Consider the following 25,021-nt stretch of genomic DNA (forward strand, 5'->3'; position numbering starts at 1 on the left):
AGGCATTCTGACAGGTATGAGGTGGTATTTCTTCACAGTTTAGATTTATATTTCCCTGATGATTAGTGATATTGAGCACCTTTCATGTGTCTGTTGGATATCTCTATGTCAATTTTGGGAAAATGTTGATTCATGTCTTCTTCCCATTTCTTAACTGTATTATTTGTTTTTTGGGTGTTGAGTTTGATAAGTTCTTTATATATTTTGGATACTAACCATTTATAAGATATGTCATTTGAAAATATCTTCCCCCATTTTTTAGGCTGTCTTGTAGCTTTGTTGCTTATTTACTTTGATGTGCAGAAGTTTTTGATCTTGATGAGGTCCCAATAGTTCATTTTTGCTTTTGTTTCCCATGCTTCTGGTGATGTGTATAGTAAGAAGTTGCTTAGGCCAAGGTCAAAGATATTGCTGTCTGTTTTCTCCTCTAGGATTTTGATGGTTTCCTGTCTCACATTTAGATCTTTCATCCATTTTCAATTTATTTTTTGTGTATGGTGTAAGAAAGTGATCCAATTTCATTCTTTTGCATGTTTCTCTCCAGTTTTCCCAACACCATTTGTTGAACAGAGTGTTTTTATACCATTGGATATTCTTTCCTGCTTTGTTGAATATTAGTTAACCATATAATTGTGGGTTCATTTCTGGGTTTTCTATTCTGTTCCATTGATCTATGTGTCTGCTTTTGTACCAGTACCATACTGTCTCGATGACTACAGCTTTGTAATATAACTTGAAGTCTGGAATTATGATGTCCCCACTTTGCTTTCTTTTTTCATGATTGTATTGGTTATTTGGGGTCTGTTGTGGTTTCATACAAATGTTAAGATTGTTTGTTCTAGCTCGGTGAAAAATGTTGGTGTTATTTTGATAGGGATTGTATTAAATCTGTAGATTGCTTTGGATACTGTAGACATTTTAAAAATATTTGTTCTTCCAATCTATGAATATTCCAAACATGGAATGATTCTTTGTGTTTTTTCAACCTCTTTCATAAGTGTTCTTTAGTTTTCAGAGTGCAGATCTTTTACTTCTGTGGTTAGGTTTATTCCTAGTTATCTAATGTTTTTGCTGAAAGTGTAAATGGGATTGATTCCTTGATTTAATTTTCTGCTGCTTCATTATTGGTGTATAGAAATGCAACAGATTTCTGTACATTGGCTTTATATCTTGCAACTTTGCTGAACTCATGTAATAGTTTTAGCAATTTTTTTCATGGAGTCTTTCAGGTTTTATACATATAGCATCATGTCATCAGCAAATAGTGAAAGTTTAACTTCTTCTTTGCCTATTTGGATGCTTTTTATTTCTTTTTGTTGTTGGTTGCTGAGGCTAAGACTTCCACTACTATGTTAAATAGTAATGGTGAGAGTGGATAGCCTTGTCTTGTTTTTGACCATAGAGGAAAAGCTCTCACGTTTTCCCCATTGAGGATGATACTAGCTGTGGGTCTTTCATATATGGACTTCATGATGTTGAAGTATGTTTCATTAATAACTACTCAACTGAGAGTTTTTGTCAAGAATGGATGCTGTATTTTGTCAAATAATTTTTCTGCACCTATTGAGAAGATCATATGGTTCTTTTCTTTTACTAATGTGATGTGTCATGTTGATTGATTTGTGAATATTGAACCACTCTTACAGTCCCAGAACAAATCCCACTTGTTCGTGGTGAATAATTCTTTTAATGTACTGTTGAATCCGATTTGGTGATATCTTGTTGAGAATTTTTGCATCCATGTTCAAGCAATATCGGCTTATAATTCTCTTTTTTATTGGGATCTTTGGTTTTGGAATCAATGTAATGTCTCATAGAATGAGTTTGGAAATTTTCTTTCCCTTTCTATTTTTTGGAACAGTTTGAGAAGAATAAGTATTAACTCTTTACATGTCTGGTAGAATTCCACTGGGAAGCCATCTGGCCTTGGATTTTTCTGTTTTGGGAGATTTTTGATTACTGATTCAATTTCTTTGCTGGTTATGGGTCTGTTCAAATTTTCTATTTCTTCCTGCTTCCATTTTGGTAGTTTGTATGATTTCAGGAATTTATTCACTTCTTCCAGATTGCTGAGTTTGTTGGTGTGTGTGTGTGTGTGTGTGTGTGTATAATATGCTCTTATAATTGCTTATAATTATGTGATGTTGGTTGTGTTCTCTCTTCTGTCATGTATTAGAGTTTTTTCTCTTTTCTTTTTGATAATTCTGGCTAGGGGTTTATCACTTTTATTAATTCTTTCAAAGAACCTGCTCTTAGTTTTGTTGATCTGTTCTACCTGTTTTTTATTTCCATATTATTTATTTCTGCACTAATCTTTATTATTTCTCTTCTTCCACTGGCTTTAGTCTTTATTTGCTGTTCCTTTCTGTGCTCCTTTAGCATAAAGTTATGTTGTGTATTTGAGACTAGTTTTACTTCTTTAGATAGTCCTGTATTGCAAGCAATATACTTCCCTCTTAGGACCACCTTAGTTGCATCCCACAGGTTTTGGACTGTCATGTTTTCATTTTCATTTGCTTCCATGTATTTTGTAATTTCTTCTTAAATGTCCTGGTTGTTAGCAATGGACAGATCAGCTAAGTGGAAAATCAATAAAGAAACAATGACTTTGAATGACACACTGGAACAGATGGGTAACAGATATATTCAGAACATTTAATCTGAAAACAGCAGAATACACATTTTTTTTCAATTGCATATGGAATATTCTCCAGAATAGATCACATACTGGGTTACAAATCAGCCCTCAAGAAGTCAAAAAAGATTGAGATCATACCATGCATATTTTTAGAGAACAACTCTTGTTAAACTTGATGTCAACCACAAGAAAAAAAATTGGAAGAAACATCCTACTAAAGAATGAATGTAGGCTGGCAGAGCAGCGGCAGGGTCCCAACATGGTGGGGCAGCATGGAAGTTCTCTGCTTCTCTCCTCCCTGAAATGCAGCTAAATCAGAATCAAACCATTTTGCACACCTAGAAAACTGATCTTAGGATTAACACAACAATCTGCATAACTAGAGCTGCAGAACTTGGCAGACACATGGTGCAGCGAGGTGAGTTGGGGGATAGAGAAGTTGTGGGAGGTAGTGAGCAGTATTTGTAGAGAGAAGACAGAGAAAGTGGGGAGAGTACGGGAAAAGCACTCACCCTGAAAGTAGCTGGGAGAAAGAGAAAGAGTGGAAACATCCACAAGTGACTGAACAAGAAAGGGAGAAAGGAGAGGTTTCCAATACCATTAGGACTCTATAAAAAAGGCAGAGCAGTGTTGGAATTCCACTGCCCAATGGCTGGAAACACTCTGTTTGGAAGGGCAAATCCTCAGGAGCTGGTAGCAAGGTCCGAGGGGTCTGTGGGCCACACTGGGATTAGGGGGTCCCCTACTAGGAGAGAATTTGGTAGAGGCTGTACAGCCTCCCCACAGGCAAAGGTCCTAGGGGACCCTAGGGAACACAGTTGCTGGTATTGGAACAAAGTGTCTAGGGTGCAGTGAAACCTGGAGCTGGTTGTGTGTTGTGATTTACCATAATCCCTGAACCACTGTCTCTTTGTGACATCATGAACTTATTCTGGGGCAAGCCAACACCTGGCCACAACTTCTGAGCCTCTGCAACATTGTGATCACAAGTATGTTCCCAGGGGCATTCTGGCACTTGGCCATTGCTTGGTGAGACCCTCCCCCAGAGGGTCAGATTGGGTCATAGCAGCAGGGCCCTCAGAAGTGAGGGGTTTGGAAACACAGACCCATCTGAGATAAAATTCAGGGGGGAGGTCCTGCCTGACAGGCCAATGGTTTGGAGGCAGACAGTAGAGAAGCAGGGAGTGCATGGAAGCCAGAGATGAAGGGGGGGGGGTGCTTGATTGCCAGTTGGTGAGAGCACAGAGTTCTGGTACTAGAGACTGGGAAGTTGGGTGGCGCCATTTTCACCTCTTCTACACATGTACACACACAGGCTGGAGCACCACACTGATCCACCCCAGTAAACTAAGAAGCACCACCTAGTGGAGAATGGAGCCGTTACACCAAGCCCCATCCAACTTCACCAACCAAGTCCTAGAGGACCATCACAAGTCTGTCTACCTGTTTAATGTATGGACAATAAAGTGCTTCATAGTTTGACTTCTAGGGGAAAGTGGATGTAATTTCATTCAGATATCATTCTGTTTGCTGGTCCATCTATTTTTTTTTCTTATTCTTGGATACAGAAAAAGATTTATTTTTATTTTCTGTTTTTATATAAAATTAAAAAAATTTTACTATATTTTTATTTTTATAAATTTATTTTTTATTCTATTTTACCTTCTTCAATTAATTTTATTCTATTTTATTGTATACATTTTTTATTATTTAAGAAAATTTTAATGTTTTATTATTTTATTATTTTTGAGAGACAGAGTGCAAGTGGTAGAGGGGCAGAGAGAGGGGAAACAGAATCCAAAGCAGCTCCAGGCTCTGAGCCATCAGCACAGAGCCTGATGCAGGGCCTGAACCCACAAGCTGTGAGATCATGACCTGAGCTGAAGTCGGACACTCAACCAATTGAGCCACCCAGGCACCCCTGTAAACATTTTTTAAAATTTTAGATGTTTTCTTATTTTTTTCTTTTCTTTTTCCCTTTTTTCTCTATTCAGTCAAGCTTATTCCAACAATCAGACCAAAACATACATAAGGTATATGTTCTTTTATTTGATTTTATTGTTTTGTTTTTGCTCTTTTTAATTTTTAGTTTTTATTTTATTAATTGTTTTTCTTCCTCCAAAATGACAAAACAAAGGAATTCACCCCAAAAGAAAGAACAGAAAGAATGTACAGCCAGGGACTTAATCAACACAGATATAAACAAGATGTCTGAATTATAATTTAGAATCACGATAATAAGAGTACTAGCTTGGATTGAAACAAGCATAGAATCCCTTTCTGTGGAGATAAAATAAGTAAAATTTAGTTTGGAGTAAATTAAAAATGCTATAACTGAGGTGCAATCTTGAATGGCTGCCACAGTGGCAAGGATGGATGAATCAGAGCAGTGAATAAGAGATATAGAAGACAAAATTATGGAGAGTAATGAAGCAGAAAAAAAGACAGAAACTAAGGCAAAAGAGCATGATATAAGAATTAGAGAAGTCAGTGACTCACTGAAAAGGAAGAACATCCAAATCCTAAGAGTCCCAGAAGATGAAAAATGAGGAAAAGGTGTAGAGGGTTTATGCAAGCAAATCATAGTGGAAAAGTTTCTTAACCTGGGGAAAGACACAGACATCAAAATCCAAGAATCACAGAGAACCTCCATTAAATTCAACAAAAACTGACCATCAAGAAGGCATATAATAGTCAAATTCACAAAGTACACAGACAAGGAAGGAATCATGAAAGCAGCAAAGGAAAAAAGTCCTTAACCTATAAAGGAAGACAGATCAGTTTTACAACAGACCTACCCACAGAAACTTGGCAGGCAAGAAAGGAGTGGCAGGATATATTCAACGTGCTGAATTGGAAAAATATGCAGCCAAGAATTCTTTATCCAACAAGGCTGTCATTCAAAATAGAAGAAGAGATAGTTTCCCAGACCAAAACAAACAAACAAACAAACAAACAAACAAAAAAACCTAAGGGAGTATGGTGAACACTAAACCAGCCCACAAGAAATTTTAAGAGGGACTCTCTGATGGGAGAAAAGACAAAGCAAAAAAGACCAAAAACAACATAGACTAAAAAGGACCAGAAAACACTATCAGAAACTTGAACTCTACAGAAAACACAGTAGAATTAAGCTCATATCTTTCAGTATTAATTCTAAATGTCAATGGACTAAATGCTCCAATCAAAAGACATAGGGTAGCAGAATGGATAAGAAAACCAAATCCATCTATATGCTGTTTACAAGAGACCCATTTTAGATCTAAACACACCTTCAGATTGAAAGTAAGGGGATAGAGAACCATCTCTCATATTAATGGTCACCAAAAGAAAGCTAGAGTAGCCATACTTATCTCAGACAATCTAGATTTAAAATAAAAACTGTAACAAGAGATGAAGAAGGACATTATATCATAATCAAGGGGTCTATCCACCAAGAAGATCTAACAATTGTAAACATTTATGCCCCATTAATTAATCACAAACATAAAGAAACTCATTGATAATAACATAATAGTAAGGGACTTCAACACTCCACTTACAACAATGGACAAATCATCTAAATAGAAAATCGACAAGGAAACAATGGCTTTGAATGACACACTGGACCAGATGGACTTAACAGATATATTCAGAACATTTCATCCTAAAGCAGTGAAATAAGCATTCTTCTCAAATGCACATGGAATATTTCCAGAATAAATCACATACTGGGACACAAATCAGCACTCAACAAGTTTAAAAATATTGAGATCATACCGTGCATGTTTTCAGACCACAATGCTAAGAAACTTGAAATCAACCACAAGAAGAAAATTTGGAACGACAAGAAATACTTGGAGATTAAAGAACATCCTAACATGGGGTGCCTGAGTGGTTCAGTTGGTTGAGTGTCCAACTTCAGCTCAGATCATGTTCTCATTGTTTGTGGTTTTGAGCCCCACGTTGAGCTCTGTGCTGACAGCTCAGAGCCTGGAGCCTGCTTAAGATTCTGTGTTTCCCTATGTCTCTGCCCTCTCTGGCTCATTCCTCTCTCTCTAAAATAAATAAACATTAGAAAAAAAGAACATCATACTCAAGAATAAATGGGTTAACCAATAAGTTAAAGAGGAAATTAAAAAGTACATGGAAGCCAATTAAAATGATAACACGACAGCCCAAAACCTCTGGGATGCAGCAGAGGCCATCATAAGAGGAAAGTGGATAGCAATCCAGACTTTCCTAAAGAAGGAAGAAAGGTCTCAGATACACAACCTAAACTTACACCTAGAGTAGCAAATAAAGCCCCAAACCAGAAGAAGACAGGAAATAATAAAGATTAGAGCAGAAATCAATGCTATCAAAATAAATTTTAAAAAAGTAGAACAGATCAATGAAACTAGGAGCTAGTTCTTTGAAAGAATAAACAAAATTGGTAAACTTTTAGCCAGATTGATCAAAAAGAAAAAGGAAAGGAACCAAGTAAATAAAATGAATTGAAGAGGAGAGATCACAGCCAACACTGAAGAAATACAAATAATAATAAGAGAATATTATGAGCAATTATATGCCAATAAATTGGGCAATCTGGAAGAAATGGACAAATTCCTAGAAACGTATAAACTATGAAAACTGAAACAGGAAGATAAAGATAATTTAAACAGACCCATAATCAGTAAAGAAATTGAGTTAGTAACCAAAAATCTCCCAACAAACAAGAGTCCAAAACTGGATAGTTTTCCAGGGGAATTCTATCAAAAATTTAAATAAAAGTTATTAAATAAGCTTATTTTTTTGAAGCTGATCAAAAAATAGAAATATAAGGAAAACTTCCAAATGCATTCTATGAGGTCATAATTACCTTGATTCCAAAACCAGAGACCCCACTACAAAGGAGAACTATAGACCATTTTTTCCTGATGAATATGGATACAAAAATTCTCAATGATACTAGCCAACTGGACCCAACAATACATTAAAATAATTATTCACCATGATCAAATGGGATTTATACCTGAGATGCAAGGCTGGTACAATATCCACAAATCAATCAATGTGATCCACCACATCCATAAAAGAAAGGACAAGAACCACATGATCCTCTCAATAGGTGCAGAGAAACCATTTGACAAAATACAGTATCCTTTCTTGATAAAAACCCTCAAGAACGTAGGGACAGAAGGATCATACCTCAAGATCATAAAAGCCATATACAAAAGCCCCATCGCTAATATCATCCTCAATGGGGAAAAACTGAGATCTTGCCCTCTAAGGTCAGGAAACTACAGGGATGTCCCCTCTCACCACTGTTATTCAACATAGTACTGGAAGTACTAGCCTCAGTAATCAGACAACACAAAGAAATAAAAATCATCCAAATTGGCAAAGAGGAAGTGCAACTTTAACTCTCTGCAGGTGACATGATACTCTATATGGAAAACACAAAAGATTCGACAAAAAACTGCTAGAACTGATCCATGAATTCAGCAAAGTTGCAGGATAAAAAATCAATGCACAGAAATCAGTTGCATTTCTATACACCAATAATGAAGCAGTAGAAAGAGAAATCAAGGAATCAGTCCTGTTTACAATTGCACCAAAAACCATAAAAACCTAGGAATAAACTAGCTTAAGAGATGAAAAATCTATACACTTAAAACTATAGAAAGCTTATGAAAGAAATTGAAGAAGACACACAAAAAAATGGAAACATTTTCCACGCTCATGGATTGAAAGAACAAATATATTTAAAATGTGATACTATCCAAAGAAATCTACATAATCAATGCAATCCTGTCAAAATAACACCAGCATTCTTCACAGAGCTGGAAAAAAACAGTCCTAAAACTTGTATAGAACCAGAAAACTCCTCAAATAGCCAAAGTAAAGTTGAAAAAAAGGAAACCAAAGCTGGAGACACCATAATTCCTGACTTCTAGAGGTATTACAAAACGGTAATCATCAAGACAGTATGGTACTGGCACAAAAAGAGACAAATCACTGGAACAGAATAGAGAAACGAGAAATGGACCCACAAAGTTATGGACAACTAATCTTTGACAAACCAGGAAAGAATATCCAATTGATTAAAGACAGTCTTTTCAGCAAATGGTGTTGGGAAAACTGGACAGTGACATGCAGAAGAATAAACCTGGATCACTTTCTTATACCACACACAAAAATAAACTCAAAATGGATGAAAAACCTAAATATAAGACAGGAAGTAATCAAAATCCTAGAGGAGAAAGCAGATAAAAACCTCTTTGATCTCAGCCGAAGCAAGTTCTTACTCAACATGTCTCTGAAGGCAAGCAAAACAAAAGCAAAAATTAACCATTAGGACCTCATCAAGATAAGAAGCTTCTGCACAGCAAAGGAAACAATCAGCACAACTAAAAGGCAACTGATGGAATGGGAGAAGATATTTGTGGATGATATATCAGATAAAGCATTAGTATCCAAAATCTTCAAAGAACTTATCAAACTCAACACCTAAAAAACAAATAATCCAGTGACGAAATGAGCAAAAGACATGAATATCCACTTTTCCAAAGAAAACTTCCAGATGGCTAGAAGACACATGAAAAAATGCTCAACATCACTCATCATAATGGAAATACAAATCAAAACTTAATGAGATATCACCTCACACGAGTCAGAATGGCTGAAATTAACAATTCAGGCAAAGAAAAAATGTTGGTAAGGATGTGGAGAAAGAGGAACCCTTTTCACTGTTGGTGGGCATACAAACTGGTGTATCTACTCTGGAAAACAGTATGGAGGTTCCTCAAAAAACTAAAAATAGAACTATGCCACAACCCACCAATTGCACTACTAGGTATATATCCAAGGGATATAAGTGTGCTGTTTTGAAGGGGCACATGCACCCCAATGTTTATAGCAGCACTATTGGCAATAGTCAAAATAAGGAAAAAACAGAAATGTCCACTGATAGATTACTGGATAAAGAAGATGTAATATGTATGTGTATATATATATATATATATATATATATATATATATATATATGAATATTACTCAGCAATCAAAAGGAACGAAATCTTGCCATTTGCCACAATGTGGTTGGAAATAGAGGGTATTATGCTAAGTGAAATTAGTCAGTCAGAGAAAGACAAATATCATATGACTTCACTTTTATGTGGAATTTAAGATACAAAACAGATGAACATAAGGGAAGGGAAGCAAAACTAATATAAAAACAGGGAGAGGGACAAAACATAAGAGACTATTTAATATAGAGGAAAAAGAGGGTTTGGAGGGGTTGTTGGTGTGGGGATGGGCTGAATGGGCAAAGGGCATTAAGAAAGACACTTGTTGGGATAATCATTGGGTGTTATATATAGGGGATGACTCATTGGAATCTACTGAAATCATTGTTGCACTATATGCTAACTAATTTGGGTGTAAATTAAAAAACAAAGAATGAATGGATTAACCAGGAAATCTTATACATTCCTAAATGCTCACCACAAATGTAATTACTATCTGTCACCATGCAAAGTTATTACTATATGATTAACTCATTCCATATGGGGTATTTTTCATCCTTGTGAATTATTATTTTATAACTCAAAGTTATGCCTTTTAATCCTTTTCATGTTTTCCAATTTTTATCTCTTCAGCTTTCCAGGCATCCAGTCCTTCTCTTCTTATGCTGAGTTCCAAAGTTTTGAAGGAAAGTGGATCTGAGATATTGCTAACATTTCAGCATAAATAACTTCAAATTGTTCTTTTTTCCTGAAGTAACTTTATTTTGTTTTAGTTATATGAAATTACAAATATCATGAAACAAAAATTAAAGAAATCAATTAAGGAAATCATCCATAATCTCACCTTTCTGAATTAACCCACTCTTAATATTGATATGTATAGCCTTTTATACTCTTTTCTTTACATATATACATAGATGTATTAATCAAAATGGATTCAAATTAAAAATATTGTTTTCAAACTTTTTTCAGCTATTTATGTCTTTAAAACATTTTTTTTATTTGAGTATAGTTGACATAAAATGTTACATTTGTTTCAGGTGTACTGCATAGTGATTCAATTTCTCTATACATTATGCCATGCTCACCACATGTATAGCTACTGTGAGTCACCATACAATGCTATTATGATATCATGGACTATATTCCCTATGGTATGCCTTTTATTCCCATGACTTACTCATTACATAACTGGAAACCTGTATCTCTCATGCTGCTTCATCCATTTTGCCCATTCTACAACCTTCTATTCTCTGGCAACCATAAGTTTTGTTCTCTGCATTTACATGTCCGATTCCATTTTTTGTTTGTTTATTCATTTGTTTTGTTTTTTAGATTTCACATGTGAATGAAGTAATATGGTATTTCTCTTTCTCTGTCTGACTTATTTCACTTAGCATAACACCCTCTAGGTACAACCATGTTGTTGCAAATGGCATAATCTCATCTTTTTAGTGGCTACATAACATTCCATTGTGTATATATACCATATCTTCCTTATCCATTTGTCTATCAATGGACATCCTCAAACCACTATTTTTATTTAGAAATTATTATTGATTTTTTTATGTAACATTAAATATAATCTCTCTTTTCTCTATATATGGGTTTCTTTTCATTATTTTTTTCCTGGTGTTAAAACATTTGTATGCAGCCTTATTCTAAGTCATCTCCAGGGCATCTTTCTTGCTGTGATCAATTGAAAGTCATAACTCCAAACAAAGTTTTGTAAAAAAAAAAATAATGCAAAAATATGTAATGTTGTATGTGCTTCACTGGGAAACCAATGGGGCAAAGACACCATTTGTTGGATTATGCCTGAACACTTCTAAGTCAAAATACCACCCAAGAGGAATTATATGGCAGTGCTACTACACAGCTTAGGTTGGCCTTAGATAGCTGGACCCTCCACCCCAATGTTGCTCAGTGTACCCAATTGTGTACCATAACAGGATCTGGTGAAGAAAGCTGCTTTTCCCTGAATGAATGTAGCTCAGAAAGTGGGGCCACCCTCCACCAGTCACACAGCATATGTTGGTGGGGAAACTTGCTAAAATTTGTAAAATTACAATTATATGTTGGGAAGGACTAACGGGAAGAAGGCAGGATAGGAGGACCCTAAGTTAACTTTGTCCCATGGACGCAGCAGGGTAACACTCACATCTGTATAAATAACCCAGAAAATGACCTGAAGACTGGCAGAACAAACTCCACAACCTAACATAGAAAAGAGGCCACATTGATGAAGGTAGGAAGGGTGGACTCACTGGATTGTCTGTTTGAGGGAGTGACCTAAAAGGGGCAGAGATGGGAGATAAATAGACTATCATACTGGGGAGCCCACATGGGGCAAAAGAATCCCCATAACATTTGTCTTTGAAAACCAGAAGAGCTGAATTTTGTGAGTTCTTACAACCAGCCAGTCTGAAAACCTGAAATTTTGAAAATCAGCTGGTTTTGTTCTGGGAAAGCTGGGAACGCAAGAAGAAACTGAGTCTCCACACTTCAAGAGATAACACAGCAAAGAGCCCCAAGAGATACAACATAGAAGCAGCAATTTGAAAAATACCTAAGGCATACAGGAGGAGGAGTTGTTTACTAATCTCAAATCATGTCCTGCAGGGACAGAGATCTTTGGGAGACTCCTCCAGGAACAAAGGAGCTGGCACGTGCCATTTCCCTCACCCAACCTCCAGCATAAAAAACTTGGCCACATATGGGAACGAGCATGGTGTCCACACTCACTATATATCTTGTTAACACCATGCATCCTGCACCCCTTCAGTGAATCCATCCCCACCCCCAGGCAGACCTGACTCAGTACTAGAACTGCAGGTCCCTAGACCCAGAAGGCTGGAGCAAACTGTTAACACCACATCTCCTGGCTTCATGAACTTTGTGGATCCATCCCCTCCACCTGACCAGCCCTGGTTCCAGCCATGGCAATTTTCCACTCACAGACGACTGGAACCTTATTTTTGCTAATACTGCAACTCTGAACCCTGGGAACATTGCAGTTCTGCCTCCTTCAATACTCTTGTGGCCAGAGCACATCTAAAGCAGTGCCACAAGCCTGGCTGTGTGAAAATAGTCCTGACAGGGTCCAGCACCACTCCAAAGTGACTTTTACCCCAGGGAGAGAGAAAGATAACCACATACAGCAGTAAGAATGTGGCCCCAGCAGTGCGCTGGGGGTAGACACATGGTCTGACTGCAGGGCCTGCCCACCAAAAAGAAAAGCTCAGGTGACAACAGATGGAAAATACCTTGCAGTTTGGTGCTACTGCATCTCTGATAAATGTCTGGTCTGATTCAAATCAACCCAAGGAAGCCCCAGAGTGGCCCACTACCACCACAGCGACCAAACAGTGCTCACAAGAGTCAAAGAGAGTCATTGAAAATGCCTGGACTGAAGCAAAATGTGGCTCAGCCACAACAGAAGGGCACACACAACATACTTAGTAGACATTCCTGAGCACGAGGTTCTGGTGGAGAGGGGCCACTACTTTCAAGAACAGGATATGTAGCTGACTTTCCTAACATAAGAAAGAGAAGAAGAGAGTTAAATAAACAAAATGAGTAAACAGGAATATGTCCCAGATGAAAGAACAGGACAAAATCACAGCAAGAGACCTAAGCAAAATGGAGGTAAGAAATATTCCTGATAGAGAATTTAAATTAATGATCATAAAGATATTCACTGGACTTGAAAAAGGAGTGCAGGACATCAGTGAGACCCTTGACAAAGAGATGAAAAAGAACCAATCAGAGATGAAGAACAGAATAAATGAAATGGAAAGTACACTAGATGGAATATATACTAGGCTACAGGAAGCAGAAAAACGAATCAGTGACCTGCAAAACAGAGTAATGGCAAATAAACAAGCTGAACACATGTGAGAAAAAAATAATGCAAAATAAGAATAGGCTTAGGGAATTTAGCAACACCATTGAGTATAGTATAATTCACACTATAGGGATTCTAGAAGAACGAGAGAAAGAGAGAAAGGGGGTTATAAAATTTATTTGAAGAAATAACAGCTGAAAACTTACTGAATATGTGAAAGGTAAAGAAATCTAGATCCAGGAAGCAAATATAACCCCACTCCAAATCAACCAAAGTAGGTCCATACCAAAACACACAGTAATACAAATGAAAAAAAAAAGTAGTGATAGAGACAAAATTTTAAAAGCAGCAAGAGAAATGAAAACACATACAAGGGACACACAATAAGACTATCAGCACATTTTTCAGCAGAAATCTTGCACAAGGGAGTGGCATGATATATTCAAAGTGAAAAAGGAAAAAAATCTGCAGCCAAAAATACTCTATCCAGCAAGGCTATGCTTCAAAATAGAAGGAGAGATAAAGAGTTTCTTAGACAAACAAAAGTTAAAGGAATTCATGACCACTAAACAACTCCTACAAGAAATGTTAAAAAGGACTCTATGAGTGGAAAGGCCAAATGTAAGAGTAAGAATAGTAGGAAGCACAAAAAGAGAAAAATAATTATATCTGTAAAAATCAGTCAATGGAGTCACAAAATAAAATAATATAAAGCATGACATCAACAACCTAAAACGTGTGGGGGAGAGTAGATAATGGGTTAAAACTTAAGTGACCATCATAAGACCATGGGGGAGAGGAAGGAAAAAAAAGGTTAGAGAGGGAGGGAGCCAAAACATAAGAGACTGTTAAAAACTGAGAACAAACTGAGGGTTGATAGGGGGTGGGAGGGAGGGAGGGTGGGTGATGGGTATTGAGAAGGGCACCTGTTGGGATGAGCACTGGGTGTTGTATGGAAACCAATTTGACAATACATTTTATATTAAAAAAACAAACTTAAGCGACCATCAACTTAATATTCACTGCTATATGCCTTAGATAATTATATGCAAAATTAATGGTAATGTGAAATCAAATACCTATAATAGATATGCAAAAAATAAAGACAAAGGGATGTAATTTTATCACTGAAGAAAGCCAACTAATGATGAGAGAAGAGAGCAAGGGAAGAAAGGAACAGAGAAGAACTACCAAAACAACCATAAACAATTAACAAAATGGCAATAAACATATCTATCAATAATTACTTTCAATTTAAATACACTAAACGCTCTAATCAAAAGACTTAGGCCAACAAAAAGGATTTAAAAAGGAAGGCTCATCTATATACTCTCTATAACAGACTCATTTCAGACCTAAAGTCACAGGCAGATTAAAAGTGAAGGGATAGAGAAGCATTTATCATGCAAGTGGATGTTTAAAAAACCCAGGATAGCAATAATTATATCAGGCAAAATAGATTGTAAAATATTTATCAAGCAAGTGGATGTGTAAAGAAAGCCAGGGCAGCAATACTTAGATAAGACAAAATAGACTTTAAACAAAGACCGTAACAAGAGACAAAGGACACATATAATCATAAAATGAACAACCCAACATGAAGATATAATAATTGAAAATATTTATACCCCCAACACAGAAGAACCCAAATACATAAACGGCTAACAACAAACAAAGGAACAAACCTATAGTAATACAATAATAGTGGGGAATATTAGCACCCACTTACATCAACGGACAAATCATCTAAACAGAAAATTAATGTAGAAACGCTGGCTTTGGATTAGACTAGATGGATTTAATACATATATTCAGAACATTCCATCCTGAAAGAGCAAAATATATATCTTTTTTAAATGTATATGGAACATTCTCTAGAACAGATCACATATTAGGCCACAAAAGAAATCTCAACAATTTCAAATAGATTGAAGTCATATCATGCATCTTTTTTGACCACAATGTTATGAAATTAGAAATCAACCAAGGAAAAAATATGGAAAGACCACAAATACATGGAGGTTAAATAACATGCTACTAAACAATAAATGGGTCAACCAAGAAATCAGAGAGAAAAAAAAAAAATACATGGAGACATGTCTGGCTTACTCTGTAGAGCATGTGACTCTGAATCTCAGGGCTGTGGGTTTGAGCCTCATGTTGGGCATAGAGATCATTTAAAAATAAAATATTAAAAAATACATGGATGGTCGCCTGGGTGACTCAGTCAGTTAAGCATCTAACTCTTGATTTCAGTTCAGGTCATGATCTCAGGGTTGTGAGATCAAGCCCCAAGTTGGGCTCCATGCTGGACATGGAGGCTGCTTAAGATTCTCTGTCTCCCTTTCCCTCTGCCCTCCCCTGCTCATGCTCTCACTTTTTCTCTCTCAAAAAATGCATGGAGACAAATAAAAATGAAAACACAATGGCCCAAAATCTTTAGAATGCAGAAAACGTTGTCCTAAGATGTTAGTTTATAGCAATACAGACCTACCTCAATAAGCAAGAAAAATCTCAAATAATAAATCTAACCTTACACCTGAGTTAGAAAAAGAAAAAAAACAAAACCTAAAGCCAGTAGAAAGAAGAAAATAATATAATAAAGATAGATCACAAATAAATTATATAGAAAATTAAAATAAACAAAACAAACAAACAAAAACCCCAGTAGAACATATCAATGAAACCAGGGACTGTTTCCCTGAAAAGATAAAAAAAATTGATAGACGTCAAGCCAGAGGCATGGAGAGAGAGAGAGAGAGAGAGAGAGAGAGAGAGAGATGATTTATATAAACAAATTCAAAAATGAAAGAGGAGAAATAACAACCCACACCACAGAAATACAAATGATTTTAAGAGAATATTAAAAAAATTATATGCCAAAATTTGGACAACCTACAAGAAATGGATAAATTCCTAGAAACATATTACCTGCCAAAACTAAATCAGGAAGAAATAGAAAATTTGAACAGACTGACTACCAGCAATGATATTGAATCAGTAATGAAAAAAATCCCTCCAAAAACAAAAATCCAGGACCAGATGGCTTCACAGGTGATTTATACCAAATATTTAAAGAAGAGTTAATACCTACTCTTTTCAAACTATTCCAAAAAGTAGAAGAGGAAGGAAAACTTCCAAGTTCATTCTATGAGGCCTGCAGTACCCTGATACAAAAGCAGATAGACACCAGCCCCCAAAATAGAGAACTACAGGCCAATATGTATGATGCAGAAAGATGCAAAGATCCTCAAGAAATATTAGCAGGTGGAACCAAACAATATACTTAAAAAATCATTCACCATGATTAGTGGTATTTATTCCTGGGATTGAAGGGTGTTTTAATATTTGTAAATTAATCTATGTGATAGATCATATGAAAAAAATAAAGGATAAACGTGGTCATTTCAGTAGATGCAGAAAAGGCATTTGAAAGAGTACAACATCAATTCATGATAAAAGCCCACAACAAAGAATGACCACAGGGAACCACCTCCACATAATAAAGGCCATATATGAAAACCCCACAGGTAACATCACCCTCAAAGGGAAAAACTAAAAGCTTTTCCACTAAGGTCAGAAATAATACTAGGATGTCTACATTCACAAATTTTAGGGTGGAATTAATTTTCAATGAGATTATAGTCTACACTTGATCTTAGCCAAAAGGCCGAGAAGCGATAAATGAGATTATAGTTTAAATAAAACTATTAAATTTAAATTTATCTTAGTTTATGATAAATGAAATTGCTAGGATATTATATTCTAAAAGATTTATCTAAGCATAAAAGAGAAAATAAGACACATTAATAAGTCAGAATTATTATTATTATTATTATTTTTAGGTGTAGAATTTAGGGATTCATCACTTACATACAATGCATACATACAACACATAGTGCTTATCTCAATAAGTTCCCTCCTTAATACCCATCACCAATTTAACCCATTACCCACCCATCAACCCTCCATCAACCCTCACTTTGCTCTCTATAGTTAAGAGTCTGTTTTCTGGTATGCCTCTCTTCTCCCTTCTTTTTTAATCTATTTTGTTTCTTAGATTCCATATATAAGTGAAATAATGTGGTCTTTGTCGTTCTCTGACTGACGTACTTAGCTTAGAATAATACATTCTAGCTCCATCCATGTCATTGCAAATGGCAAGATTTCTTTTTTTTAAATTTTTTTTACGTTTATTTATTTTTGAGACAGAGAGAGACAGAGTATGAATGGGGGAGGGACAGAGAGAGAGGGAGACACAGAATCAGAAGCAGGCTCCAGGCTCTGAGCTATCAGCCCAGAGCCCGACGTGGGGCTTGGACTCATGGACTGCGAGATCGTGACCTGAGCTGAAGTCAGACGCTTAACTGACTGAGCCACCCAGGCGCCCCAGCAAATGGCAAGATTTCATTCGTTTCATGGCTGTATAATATTCCAGTTTGTGTGCGTGTGTGCGTGTGTGTGTGTATGTGTGTGTGTGTGCGTGCATGTGTGTGTGTGTGTGCGTATGTCACACCTTTATCCATTCATCAGTAAATGGACATTTGGGTTCTTTTGATAATTTTGCTATAGACAATGCTGCTATAAATATCGGGGTGCGTGTGCCCCTTTGAATTAGTATTTTTGTATCATTTGGATAAATACCTAGTAGTGCAATTGCTGGATTGTAGGGTAGTTCTATTTTTATCTTTTTAAGGAACCTCCATACTGTTTTCCAGTGTGGCTGCACCAGTTTGTATTGACACCAACAGTGTAAGAGGGTTTCCCTTATTCTGCATCCTCACCTACATCTGTTGTTTCCCGTGTTGTTAGTTTTAGCCATTTTTACAAGTGTGAGGTGGTATCTCATTGTTGCTTTATTTGTATTTCTCTGGTGATGAGTGATGTTGAGCACCTTTTCATGTGTGTTAGTCATCTGTATGTCTTCTTTGGGAAAATGCTTATTCATCTTTTCTCCCATTTTTTAGCAGGATTATTTGTTTTTTGGGTGTTGAGTTTGAGAAGTTCTTTGTAGACTTTGGATGCTAACCCATTATCAAACATCCCATTTGCAAATATCTTCTCCCGTTCTGTCAGTTGCCTTTTAGTTTGTTTATTGTTTCCTTTACTGTGCAGAAGCTTATCTTGCTAAAGTCCCAATAATTCACTTTTGCTTTTGTTTCCCTTGCATCCAGTGATGTGTCTCTAGGAAGAAGTTGTACTGGCTGAGGTCAAAGAGGTTGGTGCCTGTGTTCTTCTCTAGGATTTTGATGGTTTCCTGTCTCACATTTTGGTCTTTCATCAGTTTTGAATTCATGTTTGTATATGGTGTAAGAAAGTGGTCCAGTTTCACTCTTTTGCATGTAGCTGTCTAGCTTTACCAACACCATTTGTTGAACAGACTGTCTTTTTACCCATTGGATATTCTTTCCTGCTATGTCAAAGATAAGTTTACCATATGGTTTTGGGCTCATTTCTGGGTTTTCTATTCTGTTCCATTGATTTATATGTCTATTTTTGTGCCAGTACCATATTGTCTTGATGACTACAGCTTTGTAATATAACTTGAAGTCCGAAATTATGATGCCCCCAGCTTTTCTTTTCTTTTTCAAGATTGCTTTGGCTATTCTGGGTCTTTTGTGGTTCCATATAAATTTTAGGATTGCTTTTTCTTCTTTTCTCTCCTCTCATCTTCTCTCTTCTCTTCTCTTCTCTTCTCTTCTCTTCTCTTCTCTTCTCTTCTCTTCCCTTCCCTTCCCTTCCCTTCCCTTCCCTTCCTTTCCCTTTCCTTCCCTTTCCTTTCCTTTCCTCTTTTTTAATTTTTATATATTTTTGGGAGAGAGATAGAGAAACAGAATGTGAGCGAGGTAGTGGCAGAGATAGGGGGAGACACAGAAGCATAAGCAGGGCCCAGGCTCTGAGATGTCAGTACAGAGCCCGATGTGGGACTTGAACTCATGAACCATGAGATCACAACCTGAGCCAGAGTCAGATGCTTAACGGACTGAACCACCCATGGGCCCCAGGATTGCTTTTTTAGGTCTGAGAAAAATGTTGATGTTATCTTTATAGGGATTGTATTAAATGTGTAGATTGCTTTGGGTAGTATAAACATTTTAAAAATATTGGTTCTGGAGGGTGGGTGATGGGTATTGAGGAGGACACCTTTTGGGATGAGCACTGGGTGTTGTATGGAAACCAAGTTGACAATAAATTTCATATATTGAAAAAAAAATATTGGTTCTTCCAATCCATGAGCATGGAGTGTGTTTTCATTTCTTTGCATCTTCAATTTTTTTTGTCAGTGTTTTATAGTTTTCAGAGTACATATCTTTTACCTCTTTGGTTAGGTTTATGCCTATGTATCTAATAGTTTTTGTTGCAAGTGTAAATGGGATTGATTCCTTGATTTCTCTTTCTGCTTTTTCATTATTGGTGTATAGAAATGCAACAGATTCTTGCACATTAATTTTGTATCTTGTGACTTTGTTGAAGTCATGCATCAGTTCTAGCAATTTTCTTGTGGAGTCTTTTGGGTTTTCTATATAGAATTTCATGTCATCTGCAAATAGTGAAAGTTTTATTTCTTCCTTGCCAATTTGGATGCCTTTTTTGTGTGTTGTCTGATTGCTAAGGTTAGGAGTTCGAGTACTATGTTCAATAATAATGGTGAGAATGGACATCTCGGTCTTCTCTTGACCACAGAGGAAAAGCTCTCAGTATTTCCCCATTGATTATGATATTCGCTGTGGCTTTTTCAGATATGGCCTTTATGATGTTGAGTTTACATTCCCTCTAGCCCTATTTTGTTAAGGGTTATTATGGATGGATGTTGTATTTTGTCAAATGTTTTTTCTGCATCTATTGAGAGGTCATATGGTTCATATTCTTTCTTTTATTAATGTGGTGAATTACATTGATTGATTTGTGAATATGAAACTATCCTTGCAGCCCAGGCATAAATCCCACTTGACTGTAGTGAATGATTCTTTTAAGGTATTGTTGAATTTGATTGGCTAGTATTATGTTGAGAATTTTACATCAATGTTTATCAGGGATATTGGCCTGTAGTTGTCTTTTTTAGTAGGGTCTTTGTCTGGTTTTGGAATCAGGGTAATGCTGGGCTCATAGAATGAGTTTGGAAGTTTTTCTTTCACTTCTATTTTTTAGAATAGAATGAAAAGAATAGGTATTAACTCTTCTTTAAATGCTTGGTAGAATTGCCCTGTTAAACCATCTGGTCTTGGCCTTTTGTTTGTTGGGATATTTTTGATTACTGATTCAATTTCTTTTCTTGGTATCAGTCTGTGCAAGTTTTCTATTTCTTCTAGATTCAGTTTTGGTAGTTCATATGTTTCTTAGAATTTATACATTTTTCCCAGACTGCCCAATTTGTTGGCATATAATTTTTCATAATATTCTCTTATAATTGTTTGAATAACTGTGGTGTTTGTTATTTCTTTTCTTTCTGTTGTGATTTTTTTTTGCTTTAGCTCTTTTCATTTAGAAAAAAATTTTTTAACATTTATTTGTTTTTCAGAGACAGAGAGAGACAAGACATGAGCGGGGAGGGGGGGATGTATAGAGAAGGAGCCACAGCACCTGAAACAGACTCCAGGCTCTGAGCTGTCAGCGCAGAGCCTGATGTGGGGCTCGAGCACACAAACCATGAGATCATGACCTGAGCTGATGTCATATGCTTAACCGACTGAGCCGCCAAAGCACCCCATCTTATCTTTTTAATTTTGGATAAATCTGGCTAGATATTTACCAATTTTATTAATTTTTTCAAAGAACCACCTCCTGGTTTCATTCTTCTGCTCTATTGTACTTTTTATTTCTATAGTATTTACTTCTGTTATAATCTTTAGTTTTTCCCTTCTTCTGCTGGCTTTAGGCTTTGTTTGTTGTTGTTGTTGTTGTTGCTCCTTTAGATGTAAGTTTAGGTTTTTTAATTTGAAATTTTTCTTGTTTCTTGATGTAGGCCTGTATTGCTATATACTTCCCTCTTGGGACCGCTTTCCTGCATCCCAAAGGTTTTGTACTGTCATGTCTTCATTTTCAGATGTTTCCATGTACTTTTCAAATTTCTTCTTTAATTTCCTCGTTGACCCATTCATTCTTTAGTAGGATATCCTTTAACTTCCATGTATTTGTGGTCTTTCCAAATTTATTATTGTGGTTGACTTCAAGGTTCATAATGTTGTACAAAAAGATGCATGGTGTAATCTTAATTTTTTTATACTTCTTGAGACCTGATTTGTGACCTAATATGTGTTCCATTTTGGAGAATGTCCCATGTCCACATGAAAAGAATGTGTATTTTGCTGCTTTAGAATAGATTGTTATGAATATATGTCAAGTTAATCTTATCCAATGTGTCATTCACAGCCATTGTTTCCTTGTTGATTTTCTGCTTAGATGATCTGTCTATTGCTGTAAGTGAGGTGTTGAAGTTTCCTACTATTATTGTATTATCAATAAGTTCCTTTATGTTTGGTATTAATTGTTTTATATATTTGGATGTTCTCATGTTGTGGGCATATTTACAATTTTTAAATTTTGTTGGATAGTCTCCCTTATTATCATATAGTACCCCTCTTTTGCTTCAGTCTTTGGTTTAAACTCTAATTCGTCTGAGATAAATATTGTTACTCTCGCTTTCTTTTGATATTAATTTTAATAATAAATATTTCTCGATCCCCTCACTTCAACATGCAGGTGTCATTAGGTCTAAAACGAATAACTTGTAGGCAGCATGTACATGGGTCTCATTTTTAAATCCATTCTAATTCTTCATGTCTTTTAAGTGCAGTGTTTAGTCTATTTACATTCAGAGTAATTACTGATAGATATGAATTTAGTGCCATTTTGGTACTTGTTTTGTCATGTTTTTCTGGAGAATTTCTCTATTCCTTTCTAGTCTTTGTCACTTTTGGTCTTTTATTTCCACTCAAAGAGTCTCCTTTAACATTTTTTGCAGGGCTAGTTTAGTGGTCATGAATTCCTTTAGTTTTTGTTTGTCTGGTAAATTCTTTATGTATCCTATTCTGTTTTTTTTTTTCAATAGATTATCTATCTATCTATCTATTTATTTATTTATTTTTATTATGAAATTTATTGTAAATTGGTTTCTATACAACACCCAGTGCTCATCCCAACAGGTGCCCTCCTCAATACCCATCACCCACCCACCCCACCCTCCCACCCCCCATAAACCCTCAGTTTGTTCTCAGTTTTTAGGAGTCTCTTATGTTTTGGTTCCCTCCCTCTCTAACCATTTTTTTTCTTCCCCTCACCCATGGTCTTTTGTTCTGTTAAGTTTCTCAGGATCCACATAGGAGTGAAAACATATGGAATCTGTCCTTCTCTGTATGACTTATTATGTCTCCTATTCTGAATGATAGCCTTGCTCAATAGAGTATTCATGGTGGCATATTTTTCCCATTCAGCATATTGAATATATCATGCCACCCTCTTATGGCTTGCCATGTTTCTGTGGAGAGATCTGCTGTTAGACTTATGTGTCTTCCCTTGTAAGTTAGTCACTTTTGTCTTGCTGCTTTTAGGATTTTTCTTTATCACTATATTTTGAAAATTTAACTACAATATGTCTTGGTGTTTGCCTTTTTCATTGATTTTGATGGAATTTCTCTTTGCCTCTTTTATTTGGATGTCTGTATCTTTCCCCAGATTAGGGAAGTTTTCAGCTATTATTTCCCTCAATTAAACCTATGCTTTTTCCCTCAATTTAATTTAATTTAATTTTTCCCTCAATTAAACCTGTCCTTTTTCTCTCATCTTCTGGGAGTCCTATAATACAAATATTGTGTTTCATGGAGTCACTGAGTTTCCTAAATCTCCTCTCATCCATCATTCTTCTTTCTCTCTTTTGATCAGCTTCATTATTTTCCATAATTCTATCTTCTATGTCACTTATTCATTCCTCTGCTTCTTCCATCGTGTGGTTATTTTGTTCAGTTGGTTTTGAATGTCAGTTATTGCATTTTTATTTCTGATTGTTTTCAAGCTCTTTTGTCTATGAGGTAAGGGTCTCTCTGATGTCTTCCATGCTTTACTCAAGCCTAGAGAGTATCCTTATGATTCTTGCCTTAAATTGTGCATCATGCATCTTACTTTTATTTGTTTCAATTAGATCTCTGGCCTTGACCTTTTCTTGTTCTTTCTTTTTAGATGGATTATTCCATCTTAGCATTTGTCTAGGTCTATTTTCTTTTTTGTGTTAGAAAATCCTATTATGTTTTCTGCTCCTGAGAGTAGTGGCTTTATGAAAAAGGAGTCATATATTGCCCAGGGCCTGGTGCTTCAGGAAGAGTCTCTGGTGTGGGCTGCATGCACTGTGCTGCTGTATTTTGGTTCCTCTATCCCTTATTTCAGTCATTTGAAGTGGCCTTTTCTGCCTGCAGTGGGCAACGTTTGGACCTTGAACAGAGTGTGTCGAGTTTTAGCTAGGTGTGCTTTGGTGTGCTTGTTAAAATTGACCTGATGTTATCTCCATTAGAACCGAAACTTTGTAGAACTCTATGATCAGTAGATAGTGTGTGTGGGTGTTTGTGCTGGTCTTCTATGGAAGGGGTCAGCTGTGCTGGTCTTTAGGCACACTTGCTGGAGAAAATCAGTAGCAGCAGAGTTCTGGGGGGCAGGACTTGGTGCACGCAGATTAGGTAGCTTGTGTTGGCACTCTGCTGTTTATTGAAATTGGTTAATGCTGCATCATGGGGGAGGAAAATGGTGCCAGCCTGTTCCTTTTCTCCCAGAGTGGGGAGTCCATGCTCGTTGCTCTCAAAGAAGCACTTTCAGAAGAGTGAATAATTACCTTTCATGCATCCTAGGCATTTTTCATATTGCTGTTTTCATACTGTCTGTCTCTGGGTTGCTTGGGCACCTGGAGCAGTGCGGTGCACTTTTAGCTTTACCAGAGCCAAGCCTGCTTACTTTAAAACTCCAAACATTCAGGGTCTGTTTGGACCCTTTCAGGCAGGGACCATGCTGATCTTCTGGAAAAGGGATTTTCCACATTTGGATGGATGCAGGCTTGACCCAGAAATGTAGTCACACCAGAGCACTGGGGCATGGGATTTGGAGAAAAGCAAGCTAAACAGCTAGTGTCCTGGTCAGCCACCCGCAGCAGGTATTTCTGTGCCTATGCTGAAGGGTGGGGAGGGAAATTGCACCTTCCAGCTCTTTTGTACTTGGAAAGGTAATACCTCCTCTCACAAATGTGCTCCAAGAAGAAGTACAAGCAGTCTCTCCCTGTGTGACTTAGGAGATACTCAGATTGTACATTCTTCTCTGGGGTTGCTTGCCTGCCTTCTTTGCAGGACTAGGGCAGCACTCTCAGAACTCTATCCCATCCAAGCCCATGGACCTCTAAAACTCCAGTCTTTGAGCCCCACTGGTTGTAAAAACAGAAAAATCATCCCTTCTCACTTTCCCAGCCAATGGCTTTGGGGGAAGTAGTCTTGTGCATAACCCTGTGCACTCCACAGTCTCTCACCTTTTTCTATGAAGAGGGCTCCTTTCCTTCTGCAGCACCCCTGATCCATT

General features: G+C 36.7%; 1 pseudogene; it reads right to left on the reverse strand.

The window, feature by feature from the left end:
* Positions 1 to 17,007: 17,007 nt before the first annotated feature.
* LOC123595589 lies at positions 17,008 to 17,156 on the reverse strand (annotated as a pseudogene).
* Positions 17,157 to 25,021: the final 7,865 nt, after the last annotated feature.

This window comes from Leopardus geoffroyi, chromosome X (genome assembly GCF_018350155.1).
Source record: "Leopardus geoffroyi isolate Oge1 chromosome X, O.geoffroyi_Oge1_pat1.0, whole genome shotgun sequence".
NCBI lineage: Eukaryota > Metazoa > Chordata > Mammalia > Carnivora > Felidae > Leopardus > Leopardus geoffroyi.